Source organism: Schistocerca nitens, chromosome 6 (assembly GCF_023898315.1).
Source record: "Schistocerca nitens isolate TAMUIC-IGC-003100 chromosome 6, iqSchNite1.1, whole genome shotgun sequence".
In the NCBI taxonomy this organism is placed as follows: domain Eukaryota; kingdom Metazoa; phylum Arthropoda; class Insecta; order Orthoptera; family Acrididae; genus Schistocerca; species Schistocerca nitens.
Window position 1 is genome coordinate 38026766 of NC_064619.1, and position 16197 is coordinate 38042962.

A 16197-nucleotide genomic window follows, 5' to 3' on the forward strand; every position below is an offset into this window, starting at 1 on the left:
TTTGTTTTTTTTTCTTAATTTATATCCAAAAATTCCTCTATGGAGTAGAAGGAGTTGTCATTCAGAAATTCTTTTAATTTCTTCTTAAATACTTGTTGGTTATCTGTCAGACTTTTGATACTATTTGGTAAGTGACCAAAGACTTGAGTGCCAGTATAATTCACCCCTTTCTGTGCCAAAGTTAGATTTAATCTTGAATAGTGAAGATCATCCTTTCTCCTAGTATTGTAGTTATGCACACTGCTATTACTTTTGAATTGGGTTTGGTTGTTAATAACAAATTTCATAAGAGAGTATATATACTGAGAAGCTACTGTGAATATTCCTAGATCCTTAAATAAATGTCTGCAGGATGATCTTGGGTGGACTCCAGCTATTATTCTGATTACACGCTTTTGTGCAATAAATACTTTATTCCTCAGTGATGAATTACCCCAAAATATGATGCCATATGAAAGCAATGAGTGATGTTTATGTTTATCACCAAAATTTGCAATGACCCTTATTGCATAAGTAGCTGAACTCAAACGTTTCAGCAGATCATCAATGTGTTTCTTCCAATTTAATCTCTCATCAATGGACACACCAAAAAATTTGCAATATTCTACCTTAGCTATATGCTTCTGATTAAGGTCTATATTTATTAATGGCATCATACCATTCACGGTACGGAACTGTATGTACTGTGCCTTATCAAAATTCAGTGAGAGTCCGTTTACAAGGAACCACTTAGTAATTTTCTGAAAGACAGTATTGACAATTTCATCAGTTAATTCTTGTTTGTCAGGTGTGATTACTATACTTGTATCATCAGCAAAGAGAACTAACTTTGCCTCTTCATGAATATAGAATGGCAAGTCATTAATATATAATAAGAACAACAAAGGACCCAAGACTGACCCTTGTGCAACCCCATTCTTGATAGTTCCCCAGTTTGAGGAATGTGCTGATCTTTGCATGTTACGAGAACTACTTATTTCTACTTTCTGCACTCTTCCAGTTAGGTACGAATTAAACCATTTGTGCACTGTCCCACTCATGCCACAATACTTGAGCTTGTCTAGCAGAATTTCATGATTTACACAATCAAAAGCCTTTGAGAGATCACAAAAAATCCCAATGGGTGGTGTTCGGTTATTCAGATCATTCAAAATTTGACTGGTGAAAGGATATATGGCATTTTCTGTTGAAAAACCTTTCTGGAAACCAAACTGACATTTTGTTAGTACTTCATTTTTACAGATATGTGAAGCTACTCTTGAATACATTACTTTCTCAAAAATTTTGGATAAAGCTGTTAGAAGGGAGATTGGACGGTAATTGTTGACATCAGATCTATCCCCCTTTTTATGCAAAGGTATAACAATAGCATATTTCAGTCTATCAGGGAAAATGCCCTGTTCCAGAGAGCTATTACACAGGTGGCTGAGAATCTTACTTATCTGTTGAGAACAAGCTTTTAGTATTTTGCTGGAAATGCCATCAATTCCATGTGAGTTTTTGCTTTTAAGCAAGTTTATTATTTTCCTAATTTCAGAGGGAGAAGTGGGTGAGATTTCAATTGTATCAAATTGCATAGGTATGGCCTCTTCCATTAACAGCCTAGCATCTTCTAATGAACACCTGGATCCTACTATATCCACAACATTTAGAAAATGATTATTAAAAATATTTTCAACTTCTGACTTTTTGTTCGTAAAGTTTTCATTCAATTTGATGCTTTTACACCTGTTGGTGACAAACCAGCCAGGATAACATACTGTGACTTTGCTAACAAGAAATCTTCAGTCTAGTCACAAATATTTTTTACCTCACGTTACTGCACTTGCTTTAATAAGTATGTAGACTTAATAAGTATGTAGACTTATGCTGTTTGGAAGTCAACAAATACTACTCCAACCTGATTGGCATGAACTGTGGGTGTCAAGAACAAACTGCCAGTTGGGCTTAGCATGATAACTCAATAATAGTGGCTTCTAACAGAAATGCTTCTCATTACAAAATTAAACTACATTCAATTTCATACAATAAAAGGTCCTATTCACTATTTTCTCTAAGGCTAATAGTTTTTGTGTTGCAGGAGATAAAAAAAAATGCAGATTCTTTAATATAGTGCTTTAATGTTATAAAATCACTGTTATGTTTATTTTTAAACGAAGGGTTAAGAAGTACTTTCCTCCCTCATAAGTCTGCAAATGAAGATAGCACATTCTCTCTCTCTCTCACTCATGACACAGTCTGCAAAAAATGCCTGGGTGGTGTTTATTTTCCACAAAGTGAGTTAACACAACATGAAATATAGATACAAGTTACTAATATATCAACACAAGAAATGTGTACAGACTGACTCTCTGTAAATCTCTGCAAACTGTTCTACACTATTAGAGAGGACATTGATTCTTAGTCATCCTGTATGACAGCATTGATGGTCTTCCGGGAAAGGAAACTTCCTTCAGCATGAATGAATGCTGCCTGCTCTTCAGTTTATATACTTTACCTTCCCAGCATTTTCTGTCCAGTTCTCTTATGTTAGTAAACAAAATAACTTCACCAAACACGTGTTTATATTGTGGAGTTATTTTCAGTTTATTAAACAAGTACTTATTTGCAGTTGTTACATGAGATATCATGTAAAAAGCACAACAGCTGCAGCTGTCTACTACACTGATGAGTTCGCTGCAAGTGTAACATGCTGTCAATATGTATTCAACAGTACCAGTTTCATTACCTTCACTATAAATGAATTGGCACCCTCTTCAACAGAAGTAGGTCATTAAGGTGTTGCAGAACTTTCATCATAAGTCAAGCAGTGAATTACAGCAAATCACTGTAGTGGTCTTGAACATGACCAGTTTCACTCAATCAGACATTCACATCCATCTTGGAAGTGGTACGTGGCCCCATTCACCGCAGCCCACTCTACAAGTGCCAGGAATTTCTGAATGGAGGAGATTTACGCAGTCTACCAGTAACACAGTTAATGGTGAGAGAAGTGCAGTAACTTTCTAGTCATTCATTAATTAAACACCAAGTGACTACAACACAATTCCACTACTTTACAATCCATTATCAATGATAGACAGCAACAAGGTTCCATATTTACCAGTCAAATTCCTTTCCTACCAACACTACAAAGGTCGCTGATAACACCACACTTACAAATTAAACACTTCTCAAATAAGTACTTATTAAGTAAACTGAAAGTAACTCAATGTACATGGTGTAACTAAATTCCCTTACAGACATTGAGGACTTGTAGTGGCGACCAAGATGGTTAAGTTTAGCATAGGAACTCGTGTCTAGAAACACAAAATACCACAAAATGCATTCAAATCTCCTCCATTTTCCCCCCCTGGGGGTTCAGGGGTTAGAATAGGCCCGCGGTATTCCTGCCTGTCGTAAGAGGTGACTAAAAGGAGTCAAACGTATAGGCCTATATGTGATGATCCCCTCTCGGGTTTGACCTCCATATTTCCAAATTTTTCCAAAGATCGAGTCAATTGGGGAAGGGCACCTTACATGGTGCATTGTGTCCATCGTGCATTGAGACCTTTAGCCAGCTTTCTCGTTGTCGCATTGCCATCCCGCTCGTTCTCCATCTCTTGGGCGAGGATACATTCCTGGGTGTGATTTCCACCATGCACTGTTGCTTTTTGTGGAGACTACCACCATGGACTTCCTTTCACCTAATATCTAGCACAGTAGCCAGTCCATTGTGGTGGGGCTGCCATGTACCCTGTTGGTTGTAGCCCCCGACAACACAGGTGGCCCTTGCTGAGGCTGGGTGGCGCCTGTGGGGAGGGCCCCCTTGTTCGGAGTGGGTGGCATCAGGGCAGATGATCCCTAATGAAGCGTGATACATCATCTCTTGCTGGTGGCCAGAGTCTCTAAGCGTTCTCGGGCTCAATTCAACACTCAGAAATACCATCCCAAATCGTTCCCCTCCCTGGCCACACCGTGGGAAGAGCATAAGGCTCAGGATGGCAGTGACACTATTCGCCCCGGTTCCTAGTTTGTACGAGAGCTGATTGGGAGTCTATCATGTCAACAAAGCCTCAATTCTTCATAGAACATTTAGAGGACAAGTTTGGGGAGGTGGAGGGCTTGTCCAAAATGCGCTCTGCGTCAGTACTGATAAAAACAGCATCCTCTGCCCAGTCACGAAGGTTACTTGCTCGTGACAAGAGTTTAATTATGGTCCAGGGTATTATTTTCCATGGGGACCTTCTTTTGCAGTCTGATGACAAGCTGCGCGACAATTTTGAGCATTAAGGTGTTCATTTCGTCCGACGCATTCATCGGGGTCAAAAGTATAATCAGATTGCTACCGGTGCCTTCATCTTGGCCTTCGAGGGAGATACATTGCCGGAGAAGATCATCACGGTGATAGTCTACTGCTGTGATGTCAAGCCCTATGTTGCTCCCCCGATGCGGTGCTTCAAGTGCTGGAAGTTCGGCCATATGTCTTCCCGCTGTACTTCCAGCCTCACATGTCGAGATTGTGGATGCCCATCACATCCCAATACTCCATCTGCCCCGCCTCCCATCTGTGTCAACTGCAGAGAGCATCATTCACATTGTTCGCCAGACTGCAGGATCTTACAGAAAGAGCGGAAAATCGTGGAATATAAGACCCTGGACTAACTGACCTATACTAAGGCTAAGAGGAAATATGAACGACTCCATCCTGTGCGAATGACTTCCTCATATGTTGCCGCAACTGTGATAGCCCCATCGGTTCAAGAAATTCCAGTCAGCTCACCGAGATGTACAATTCTACATGCCCCCATGCCCATGGGGGGCACTACCCACCCTGTTGCTCCTGCGCCACCTACCTCGGGAACAACACCCTCCCACCCATCGGGGATGTCTGTCCCCACTTCTAAGCCGGAGAAGCGTCCAACTTCTTCGGCTCCTCTTGCTCGCAAGGGGTTCCTTGGGTCCCTCCCTTCCCAGGTTTCCACAAGAGGGAAGGATGACGCCTGGCAGTGGCATAAGTGCCCACAAGCAGCTGGTCATAGGACTTCGCGGTCCTCCTCCGTCCCGGAGACTGAATCGATGAAGCCCTCCCAGCCAGTGAAACCCAAGGAGCAGTGAGGGTAGTCCAGGAAGAAGACCTCTAAGGCGAAGGAACTTGTGGTGGCACCCACCCCACCGCAACCTACAAGCTCCGTATCTGAGGGCGAGGTAGAGATTCTGGCGTGTGCTAGGACCTAGATCTCGCCGGACTCTCTGACTCAATGGATGTCACTCGCACAGGTACTCAATTGGTGGCAGCAGGTAATCTGCCTCCTGGTCCCTTCATGCCTTTCTCGGCCATGGACAATGTCATCCTCCAGTGGAACTGCAGCGGTTTTTTCCCCCATCTTGCTGAGCTCCGACAACTTCTCAGCCTTCACCACCCTTTCTTCTGCAGTGTTCTTCAGGAAACTTGGTTTCCGGCAGTGCGAACCCCCGCCCTCTGTGGCTATCGGGGTCATTATAGGAACCAGGCAGCTTATGAGAGGGTATCTGGTGGCGTCTGCATCTACATCCTTCATTCCCGTTACAGCGAGTCTGGCCCTCTACAAACACCTCTAGAGGCTGTCACTGTTCGGGTGTGGATGCCTCAGGCTGTTACTGTCTGCAGTCTCTATCTTCCACCGGATCGTAATGTCACGCTGCATGTCCTGGCTGCGCTGATAGCCCAATTGCCACCACCTTTTCTTTTACTGGGCGACTTCAATGCCCATAACCCTCTGTGGGGTGGATCAGTGGCAACAGGCAGAGGCAGCATCGTTGAGCAAGTATTGGCACAGCTCGACATTTCTCTTTCAAATAATGGTGCCTTCACACATTTCAGTGTGGCACATGACACATACTCAGCCAGCGACCTTTCGATCTGTAGCCCTAGCCTATTACCATCTGTCCAATGGAGTGTGCATGACGACTTGTGCGGTAGTGACCACTTTCCGATCGTTCTGTCACTGCCACAGCGTCACTCTCCTGGGCGCCCCTGCAGATGGGTTATGAATAAGGCTGACTGGGACTTGGTCACCTCTATTGCCACTATTGAGCCTCTTTCCAATGACGCCATTGATGCGGTGGTTCACTCGGTCACCACCGGCATCGTTACTGCCGCAGAATCTGCCATTCCTTGTTCTTCTGGCTCCCCTCGGTGGAGGACTGTGCCTTGGTGGTTGCCCGAGATTGCTGAGGCAATTAAAGATCACAGGCGGGCACTCCAGCATCACAAGCGGCATCCCTCATTGGAATGCTTATTCGCCTTTAAATGGCTCCATGCATGAACCCACCGCCTCATTCGCCAACGCAGGCAGGAGTGCTGGGAAATGTATGTCTCCACCATTGACCTCCGTACCTCTCCATTGCAGGTTTGGGCCAAGATTAGGCGACTCTATGGCTATCAGTTCCCTGTCGGCGTACCTGCGCTTTCACTGAATGGAGCAGTCTGTACTGACTCCAACACAATTACAAATCGCTTAGTGGAGCATTTTGCTCAGAATTCCGCTTCTGCGAATTACCTACTAGCCTTTCGCTCCCTGAAAGAGCGGTTGGAACGCCAGAGCCTTTCATTTCACAATCGCCACCCTAAATCGTACAATGCTCCGTTCAGCGAGTGGGAATTCCAAAGTGCCCTAGCCACTTGCCCTGATACGGCTCCCGGGCCAGATCACATCCACTGTCACATGCTCAAACACCTCTCGAAGGACTGCCAGTGACGCCTCCTAGACCTTTTCAACCGTATCTGGGTTGAGGGTGAGTTCCCGTCGCAGTGGCGGGAAAGCGTTGTAATGCCCGTGTTGAAACCTGGCAAGAACCCACTGGAGGCGGACAGCTACCGCCCCATTAGCCTCACCAATGTTCTTTGCAAGTTGGTCGAACGCATGGTGAGCCGGAGGTTGAGTTGGCTACTTGAGTCTCGGGGCCTTCTGGCTCCATCTCAGGGTGGGTTCCGTAAGGACTGCTCTGCCATCGTTAAACTGGTGTGCCTGGAGTCTGCCATCCATGCAGCCTTTGCCCGTCTGTTTTGACATGCGAAAGGCATACGATATGACATGGCGACATCACATTCTCTGTACGCTTCATGATTGGGGTCTTCGGGGTCTGCTCCCGATTTTCGTACAAAATTTTCTGTCACTTCGTTCCTTCCATGTGCAAGTTGTGGCCTCCCATAGTTCCTCCCGAGTTCAGGAGAATGGGGTTCCGCAAGGATCTGCCTTAAGTGTCTGCCTCCTTTTGATTGCAATTAATGGGCTTGTTGCGGCGGTGGGATCTTCTGTCTCATCTTCCTTGTATGCTGACAACTTCTGCCTATACTATTGCTCCACTGGCATTGCAGCTGCTGAATGGCAGCTGCAGGGCGCTTTCCGAAAGGCACAGTCTTCTTCTGTAGCGCACGGCTTCCAGTTTTCGGCTGCCAAGACCTGCATTATGCATTTCTGCCGGCGACGCACTGTTCGCCCTGAACCGTGGCTTTATCTTGACGGCAAACGTCTTGCTGTGGTGGAGACGCATCGGTTTTTGGGAATGGTTTTCGATACCCGGTTGACTTGGCTGCCTCATATTCGGCAGCTTAAACAAGTGTGCTGGTGGCATCTTAACTTTTTTCGTTCCTTGAGCCACACCAGTTGGGGTGCCGATCGGTCTACCCTTCTATGGCTATACCAGGCATGAATTCAGTCCCGTCTAGATTATGGGAGCCTGGCTTATGGTTCGGCATCCCCTTCTGCATTGCGGTTGCTGGACCCCACCCTTCACCCCTTGTATTTCAAGCTAAAATTTATAAAAAGGAATTACTTTATAAAATATTTTAGTTTTGATGTTATAATCGAAAAGTACTAGTTCTGAATGCACAGTTAAAATTATTTTTTTTTAGAAACATTTGAAATTATGAATTGATTGCACACTTAAAATTTCTATTATTAATTACTCAGACCTGTACTTTTTACTATGGTTATTTCTGGATACATTTTTGAAATAATAATCAAAATTAATAATGCAAAGGAAACTAATACAAATTCATCTGTTAAGTAAAATTGTAAACCCTTTGGAATATTGTTATTTCCACAATGTGGGAGTCATAAGTATGCCTCTGATGTGATTGGACATATTTTTGTGTGAACAATGTAATTTTGGCTTTGTTGATGTGAAAAATTGAAAGACTGTATGATATACTAAAAAGTGAGAAAATATATTTACATAGAAATGAAAATTCTGTGATAACAATTTTCAAATTTATTTAGTTCAATCCAACCATGAGGACCTAAAATGTGAGATTTTCAGCTTCAGGAAACAGACCCCTAGACAAGAAGAAGTGGAGCCATATCAACATGACAAGCTAAGTAAACTTGAAAGTTTATTGTAATCTTCACTCCCCTCAAATCCTCATAAAGACTAATGTGGACAATAGATGGAAGTAGGAATGAGGGGATAGATTATACAAGTAAAATATTATTTGGTACAATAGATGAAGCTGATGCTATGCAATATAAGGAACACACAGAGGCTGCAAAGAAACTCAGAAGGACTCGAGGTTAACTAAGGAACAAGTGGCAGTAGTAGGAGCAACAATTTCTGGAGTCTACAGAACAAAGTGCAATAAAGGAAAATGAAAACATCTTAGAGGAAACAGAAGTGGGATTTAAAAGGACAGGAACATTTTTAACAATATGTGGAAAGGTGGTGCAACTCTCAGATGTAATTAAGGCCATAGAAGCAGGATACAAACAAACGCTAAATGCAGTTCTTAATGAACGAAAGGGCATACTGCAGCCATGCATAATAAATCCCATTCAGTTTGTGAATTTTCTCAATTTAATAAGAGATGAGTTAAAAGATGTGAAGTGTCTTGTTTCTCTAGCAGAATCATAAAGATACTTCTTGTTAAAGCTGGTTGATGTAGATGTATTCACAGCTGGAAGCATATTAGTTTATGTAATAACTGTTTTCTTTAGTTGATAATAATTTGTATAAGATGTTTCCGTTATCAAAAAGATTCCTCATTCATGTTTGTACTGTTGTTGTGTGGCCAGCCGGGTGTAGATGTTTTCATTACACGATATTCGACAGTGTACCTTGCTGTCATCTTCAGGTGATACCTGTAGAATAAGCATCTTTGCTACATCCCACCCCCTTAATACTCTTAGTACCCTCCCCCCTTTCCTCCACTGCTGGTTGCACGCCGTGACAAGTGGGGGATGGTGCCACTAGATGCTGGGCATGAACTCTGGTTCCTCAGTACTCCTGTGGCCTGCATCAGACGCATAAGTTGCTCTCAGCCAACACAGGCCACAGGAGTAGTGAGGGGCCAGAGTTCACACCCACAGATCTGGCAGTGCTGCTCCCCCCTTCTCCCCCCCCCCCCCCCCAACACTCCACGCACCATGCATCACAGCGTCCGACTGACAACTGACAATGGAGGAAGAGGTGGAGGTGATTAGAGTTTAAAGGTGGAATGTAGCAAAGATGACACTGTCAAAATGTTGTGTTATGGAAATCACTGCAGCCAGTTGGACGCCCGACATGAGTACAAACAGTTGATTTGCTGAGAAAGCCTAAGATCACACTGGAAAGTGCATACTTATCCAGTCTGAAAAAGAATTTTTGTTAATTGATAAAGCAAAGAGATTTGATCAGAAAGAATGTGAAGCAGAATTGCTTGAGACCGTACACAAACTTCCAAAAAATTGTGTAACTAGAATAGTATTTTTAAATCAGAGTATGTGGACACAAATATTAATGAGTGGTTATATGTAGCTCCAAAATAGGAAGGCCTGACAAACATTATGTGGAAAGCAGGCTCCAATGGGCATATTGTTGAGAAGAATTGGAAAGGTAAGATTTTACACTAAATGTAAGGGATATAAAACAGGAGTGTTCAGACAGACAGACCAAACTATACACATAAATATGAGTAAGAACAATATAATACCACAGGTAGATTTAGAATTTAACTGTTGTATAGTAAATAATGAAAAGGCAAACATTTCCTTTTTGAATTTAAAATCATCTTTAGATCATGTTGTCACAATACTTGATGATTTGAAGGTTGCAGGGAATAGATTAGATGATCTAGAATTAATGGTCGATGAACAACAGGAGGAGATGAGTCATTCCAGATACTTAACACATTTTTCTGTTGTGACTTACATAAGCATAACATTTATTATACTGGTTATATTAACATGTTGTTCCGAACACTGTAAATGGTGTAGGTACTAGTTTATAATTCTGTGGTATTTTGATGAAGATGACTATGATGATGATAATTGTTGTGGGAAAATGAGAATTAGACTACCATAGTAAACCAGGGTCCGGACAATACATCTCAATGCTCTCCAAACATAGGCACAGTGAAGGTAGTAATCTATGAAAGAAGTCCTAAAGACCAAGACAAAACATAGCTTTTAGAAGTAGTCATTGCGTTCAAAAGAAAAAAAATTGTAAATGAGTGAATACTGTAAAGCAATGTACTATTTTCAGAGAAATAAAGTAATGCTTGAATAGTGTAACCCAATATAATCATTGCAGGCTTAGATGAAGTCATGTATTCTCTTCCACAAAATTATAATGGAATGTAATTGTCGTACCTATGGGAACTATGTAGAAGACAAAATAAGATTTGAATGTAATTGTAGTACCCGTGTAAAATATGTACAAGACAAGAAAAATACAGAAAAAGAATCCAAAATGACAGCCTAAGAAATTGATACCACTCTGAAGAATAACACCAATTTTCCCAAGGGGGGAGATGTAACCTCCTTAGCTAAAAGATAAATCCTGTGAACAGTATTGAAAGTTAGTTAATGATGGAACTTTGGGTGTGGCAGAAGCAGCCCCAAGGTTCACGTGTGGTGGGCTACAGGGTCCAATTTGGAAAGCTTATAGAGAGAAGTCACTTGCCTGGGCTACAGGAACCCAGGAGGGCGACTCAGATGGTCTATAGAGATAAGGGATATTTGATAGAATTCATAAGACAAAGGCCTTAGACAGTAAAGATAAATTAGGTGACAAAATTGATGAAGCATGATCCTTAGGCAACAAGTGCAAGACAGAGAACGCCAGCTGTAGAAGAAAAAGAGAGAGGAATTTGTTGTAGGAGGTATAATATGTCAAGAGAAGCCAATGGAAGGCTTAAGACAAATTCAGTGGCCATATGGGGGAGGACCCCCCCCCATGAACCATTGACCTTGCCGTTGGTGGGGAGGCTTGCGTGACTCAGCGATACAGATGGCCGTACCGTAGGTGCAATCACAACGGAGGGGTATCTGTTGAGAGGCCAGACAAACATGTGGTTCCTGAAGAGGGGCAGCAGCCTTTTCAGTAGTTGCAGGGGCAACAGACTGAATGATGGACTGATCTGGCCTTGTAACATTAACCAAAACGGCATTGCTGTGCTGGTACTGCGAACGGCTGAAAGCAAGGGGAAACTACAGCCATAATTTTTCCCGAGGAAATGCAGCTTCACTGTATGATCAAATGATGATGGCGTCCTCTTGGGTAAAATATTCCGGAGGTAAAATAGTCCCCCATTCGGATCTCCGGGCGGGGACTACTCAAGAGGACGTCGTTATCAGGAGAAAGGAAACTGGCGTTCTACGGATCGGAGCGTGGAATGTCAGATCCCTTAATCGGGCAGGTAGGTTAGAAAATTTAAAAAGGGAAATGGATAGGTTAAAGTTAGATATAGTGGGAATTAGTGAAGTTCGGTGGCAGGAGGAACAAGACTTTTGGTCAGGTGAATACAGGATTACAAATACAAAATCAAATAGGGGTAATGCAGGAGTAGGTTTAATAATGAATAAAAAATAGGAGTGCGGGTTAGCTACTACAAACAGCATAGTAAACACATTATTGTGGCCAAGATAGACACAAAGCCCATGCCTACTACAGTAGTACAAGTTTATATGCCAACTAGCTCTGCAGATGATGAAGAAATAGATGAAATGTATGATGAGATAAAAGAAATTATTCAGGTAGTGAAGGGAGACAAAAATTTAATAGTCATGGGTGACTGGAATTCGTCAGTAGGAAAAGGGAGAGAAGGAAACATAGTAGGAGAATATGGATTGGGGGGAAGAAATGAAAGAGGAAGCCGCCTTGTAGAATTTTGCACAGAGCATGACTTAATCATAGCTAACACTTGGTTCAAGAATCATAAAAGAAGGTTGTATACCTGGAAGAATCCTGGAGATACTAAAAGGTATCAGATAGATTATATAATGGTAAGACAGAGATTTAGGAACCAGGTTTTAAATTGTAAGACATTTCCAGGGGCAGATGTGGATTCTGACCACAATCTATTGGTTATGAACTGCAGATTGAAACTGAAGAAACTGCAAAAAGGTGGGAATTTAAGGAGTTGGGACCTCGATAAACTGAAAGAACCAGAGGTTGTAGAGAGTTTCAGGGAGAGCATAAGGGAACAATTGACAGGAATGGGGGAAAGAAATACAGAAGAAGAATGGGTAGCTTTGAGGGATGAAGTAGTGAAGGCAGCAGAGGATCAAGTAGGTAAAAAGACGAGGGCTAATAGAAATCCTTGGGTAACAGAAGAAATATTGAATTTAATTGATGAAAGGAGAAAATATAAAAATTCAGTAAATGAAGCAGGCAAAAAGGAATACAAATGTCTCAAAAATGAGATCGACAGGAAGTGCAAAATGGCTAAGCAGGGATGGCTAGAGGACAAATGTAAGGATGTAGAGGCTTGTCTCACTAGGGGTAAGATAGATACTGCGTACAGAAAAATTAAAGAGACCTTTGGAGAGAAGAGAACCACTTGTATGAATATCAAGAGCTCAGATGGAAACCCAGTTCTAAGCAAAGAAGGGAAGGCAGAAAGGTGGAAGGAGTATATAGAGGGTTTATACAAGGGCGATGTGCTTGAGGACAGTATAATGGAAGAAGATCTAGATGAAGACGAAATGGGAGATAAGATACTGCGTGACGAGTTTGACACAGCACTGAAAGACCTGAGTCGAAACAAGGCCCCGGGAATAGACAACATTCCATTAGAACTACTGACGGCCTTGGGAGAGCCAGTCATGACAAAACTCTACCATCTGGTGAGCAAGATGTATGAGACAGGCGAAATACCCTCAGACTTCAAGAAGAATATAATAATTCCAATCCCAAAGAAAGCAGGTGTTGACAGATGTGAAAATTACCAACTATCAGTTTAATAAGTCACAGCTGCAAAATACTAACGCGAATTCTTTACAGACGAATGGAAAAACTGGTAGAAGCGGACCTCGGGGAAGATCAGTTTGGATTCCGTATAAATGTTGGAACACGTGAGGCAATACTAACCTTACGACTTATCTTAGAAGAAAGATTAAGAAAAGGCAAACATACGTTTCTAGCATTTGTAGACTTAGAGAAAGGTTTTGACAATGTTAACTGGAATACTCTCTTTCAAATTCTGAAGGTGGTAGGGATAAAATACAGGGAGCGAAAGGCTATTTACAATTTGTACAGAAACCAGATGGTAGTTATAAGAGTCGAGGGGCATGAAAGGGAAGCAGTGGTTGGGAGAGGAGTGAGACAGGGTTGTAGCCTCTCCCCGATGTTATTCAGTCTGTATATTGAGCAAGCAGTAAAGGAAGCAAAAGAAAAATTCGGAGTAGGTATTAAAATTCATGGAGAAGAAGTAAAAACTTTGAGGTTCGCCGATGACATTGTAATTCTGTCAGAGACAGCAAAGGACTTGGAAGAGCAGTTGAACGGAATGGACAGTGTCTTGAAAGGAGGATATAAGATGAACAACAACAAAAGCAAAACGGGGATAATGGAATGTAGTCAAATTAAATCGGGTGATGCCGAGGGAATTAGATTAGGAAATGAGACACTTAAAGTAGTAAAGGAGTTTTGCTATTTAGGGAGTAAAATAACTGATGATGGGCGAAGTAGAGAGGATATAAAATGTAGACTGGCAATGGCAAGAAAAGATTATATGGGTAGATCACATAACTAATGAGGAAGTATTGAATAGGATTGGGGAGAAGAGAAGTTTGTGGCACAACTTGACTAGAAGAAGGGATCGGTTGGTAGGACATGTTTTGAGGCATCAATGGATCACAAATTTAGCATTGGAGGGCAGCGTGGAGGGTAAAAATCGTTGTGGTCTTCAGTCCTGAGACTGGTTTGATGCAGCTCTCCATGCTACTCTATCCTGTGCCAGCTTCTTCATCTCCCAGTACCTACTGCAACCTACATCCTTCTGAATCTTCTTAGTGTATTCATCTCTTGGTCTCCCTCTATGATTTTTACCCTGCATGCTGCCCTCCAATACTAAACTCGTGATCCCTTGATGCCTCAGAACATGTCCTACCAACCGACCCCTTCTTCTAGTCAAGTAGTGCCACAAACTTCTCTTCTCCCCAATCCTATTCAATACTTCCTCATTAGTTATGTGATCTACCCATATAATCTTCAGCATTCTTCTGTAGCACCACATTTCGAAAGCTTCTATTCTCTTCTTGTCCAAACTATTTATCGTGCATATTTCACTTCCATACATGGCTACACTCCATACAAATACTTTCAGAAACGACTTCCTGACACTTAAACCTATACTCGATGTTAACAAATTTCTCTTCTTCAGAAATGATTTTCTTGCCATTGCCAGTGTACATTTTATATTCTCTACTTCGACCATCATCAGTTATTTTGCTCCCCAAATAGCAGAACTCCTGTACTGCTTTAAGTGTCTCATTTCCTAATCTAATGCCCTCAGCATCACCCGACTTAATTCGACTACATTCCATTCTCCTTGTTTTGCTTTTTTTGATGTTCATCTTATATCCTCCTTTCAAGAAACTATCCATTCCGTTCAACTGCTCTTGCAAGTCCTTTGCTGTCTCTGACAGAATTACAATGTCATCGGCGAACCTCAAAGTTTTTATTTCTTCTCCATGGATTTTAATACCTACTCCGAATTTTTCTTTTGTTTCCTTTACCGCTTGCTCAATATACAGATTGAACAACATCGGGGAGAGGCTACAACCCTGTCTCACTTCCTTCCCAACCACTGCTTCCCTTTCATGTCCCTCGACTCTTATAACTGCCATCTGGTTTCTGTACAAATTGTAAATAGCCTTTCGCTCCCTGTATTTTACCCCTGCCACCTTTAGAATTTGAAAGAGAGTATTCCAGTCAACATTGTCAAAAGCTTTCTCTAAGTCTACAAATGCTAGGAACGTCGGTTTGCCTTTCCTTAATCTAGCTTCTAAGATAAGTCGTAGGGTCAGTATTGCCTCTTGTGTTCCAATATTTCTACGGAATCCAAACTGATCTTCCCCGAGGTCGGCTTCTACTAGTTTGTCCATTCGTCTGTAAATAATTCGTGTTAGTATTTTGCAGCCGTGACTTATTAAACTGATAGTTAGGTAATTTTCACAGCTGTCAACACCTGCTTTCTTTCAGACTGGAATTATTATATTCTTCTTGAAGTCTGAGGGTATTTCGCCTGTCTCATATATTTTGCTTAGCAGATGGTAGAGTTTTGTCAAGACTGGTTCTCCCAAGGCTGTCAGTAGTTCTAATGGAATGTTGTCTACTCCCGGAGCTTTGTTGCGACTCAGGTCTTTCACTGCTCTGTCAAACTCTTCACGCAGTATCATATCTCCCATTTCATCTTCATCTACATCCTCTTCCATTTCCATAATATTATCCTCAAGAACATCGTCCTTGTGTAGACCCTCTATATACTCCTTCCACCTTTGTGCTTTCCCACCGAGCGAGGTGGCGCAGTGGTTAGACTCTGGACTCGCATTCGGAAGGACGACGGTTCAATCCCGCGTCCGGCCATCCTGATTCAGGTTTTCCGTGATTTCCCTAAATCACTCCAGGCAAATGCCGGGATGGTTCCTCTGAAAGGGCACGGCCGACTTCCTTCCCCATCCTTCCCTAATCCGATGAGACCGATGATCAAGCTGTCTGGTCTTCCCCAAACCAACCAACCAACCAACCAACCTTTGTGCTTTCCCTTCTTTGCTTGGAACTGGGTTTCCATCTGAGCTCTTGATATTCATACAGATGGTTCTCTTTTCTCCAAAGGTCTCTCTAATTTTCCTGTAGGCAGTATCTATCTAACCCCTAGCGAGATAAGCCTCTACATCCTTACATTTGTCCTCTAGCCATCCCGGCTTAGCCATTTTGCACTTCCTGTCGATCTCATTTTTGAGACGTTTGTAT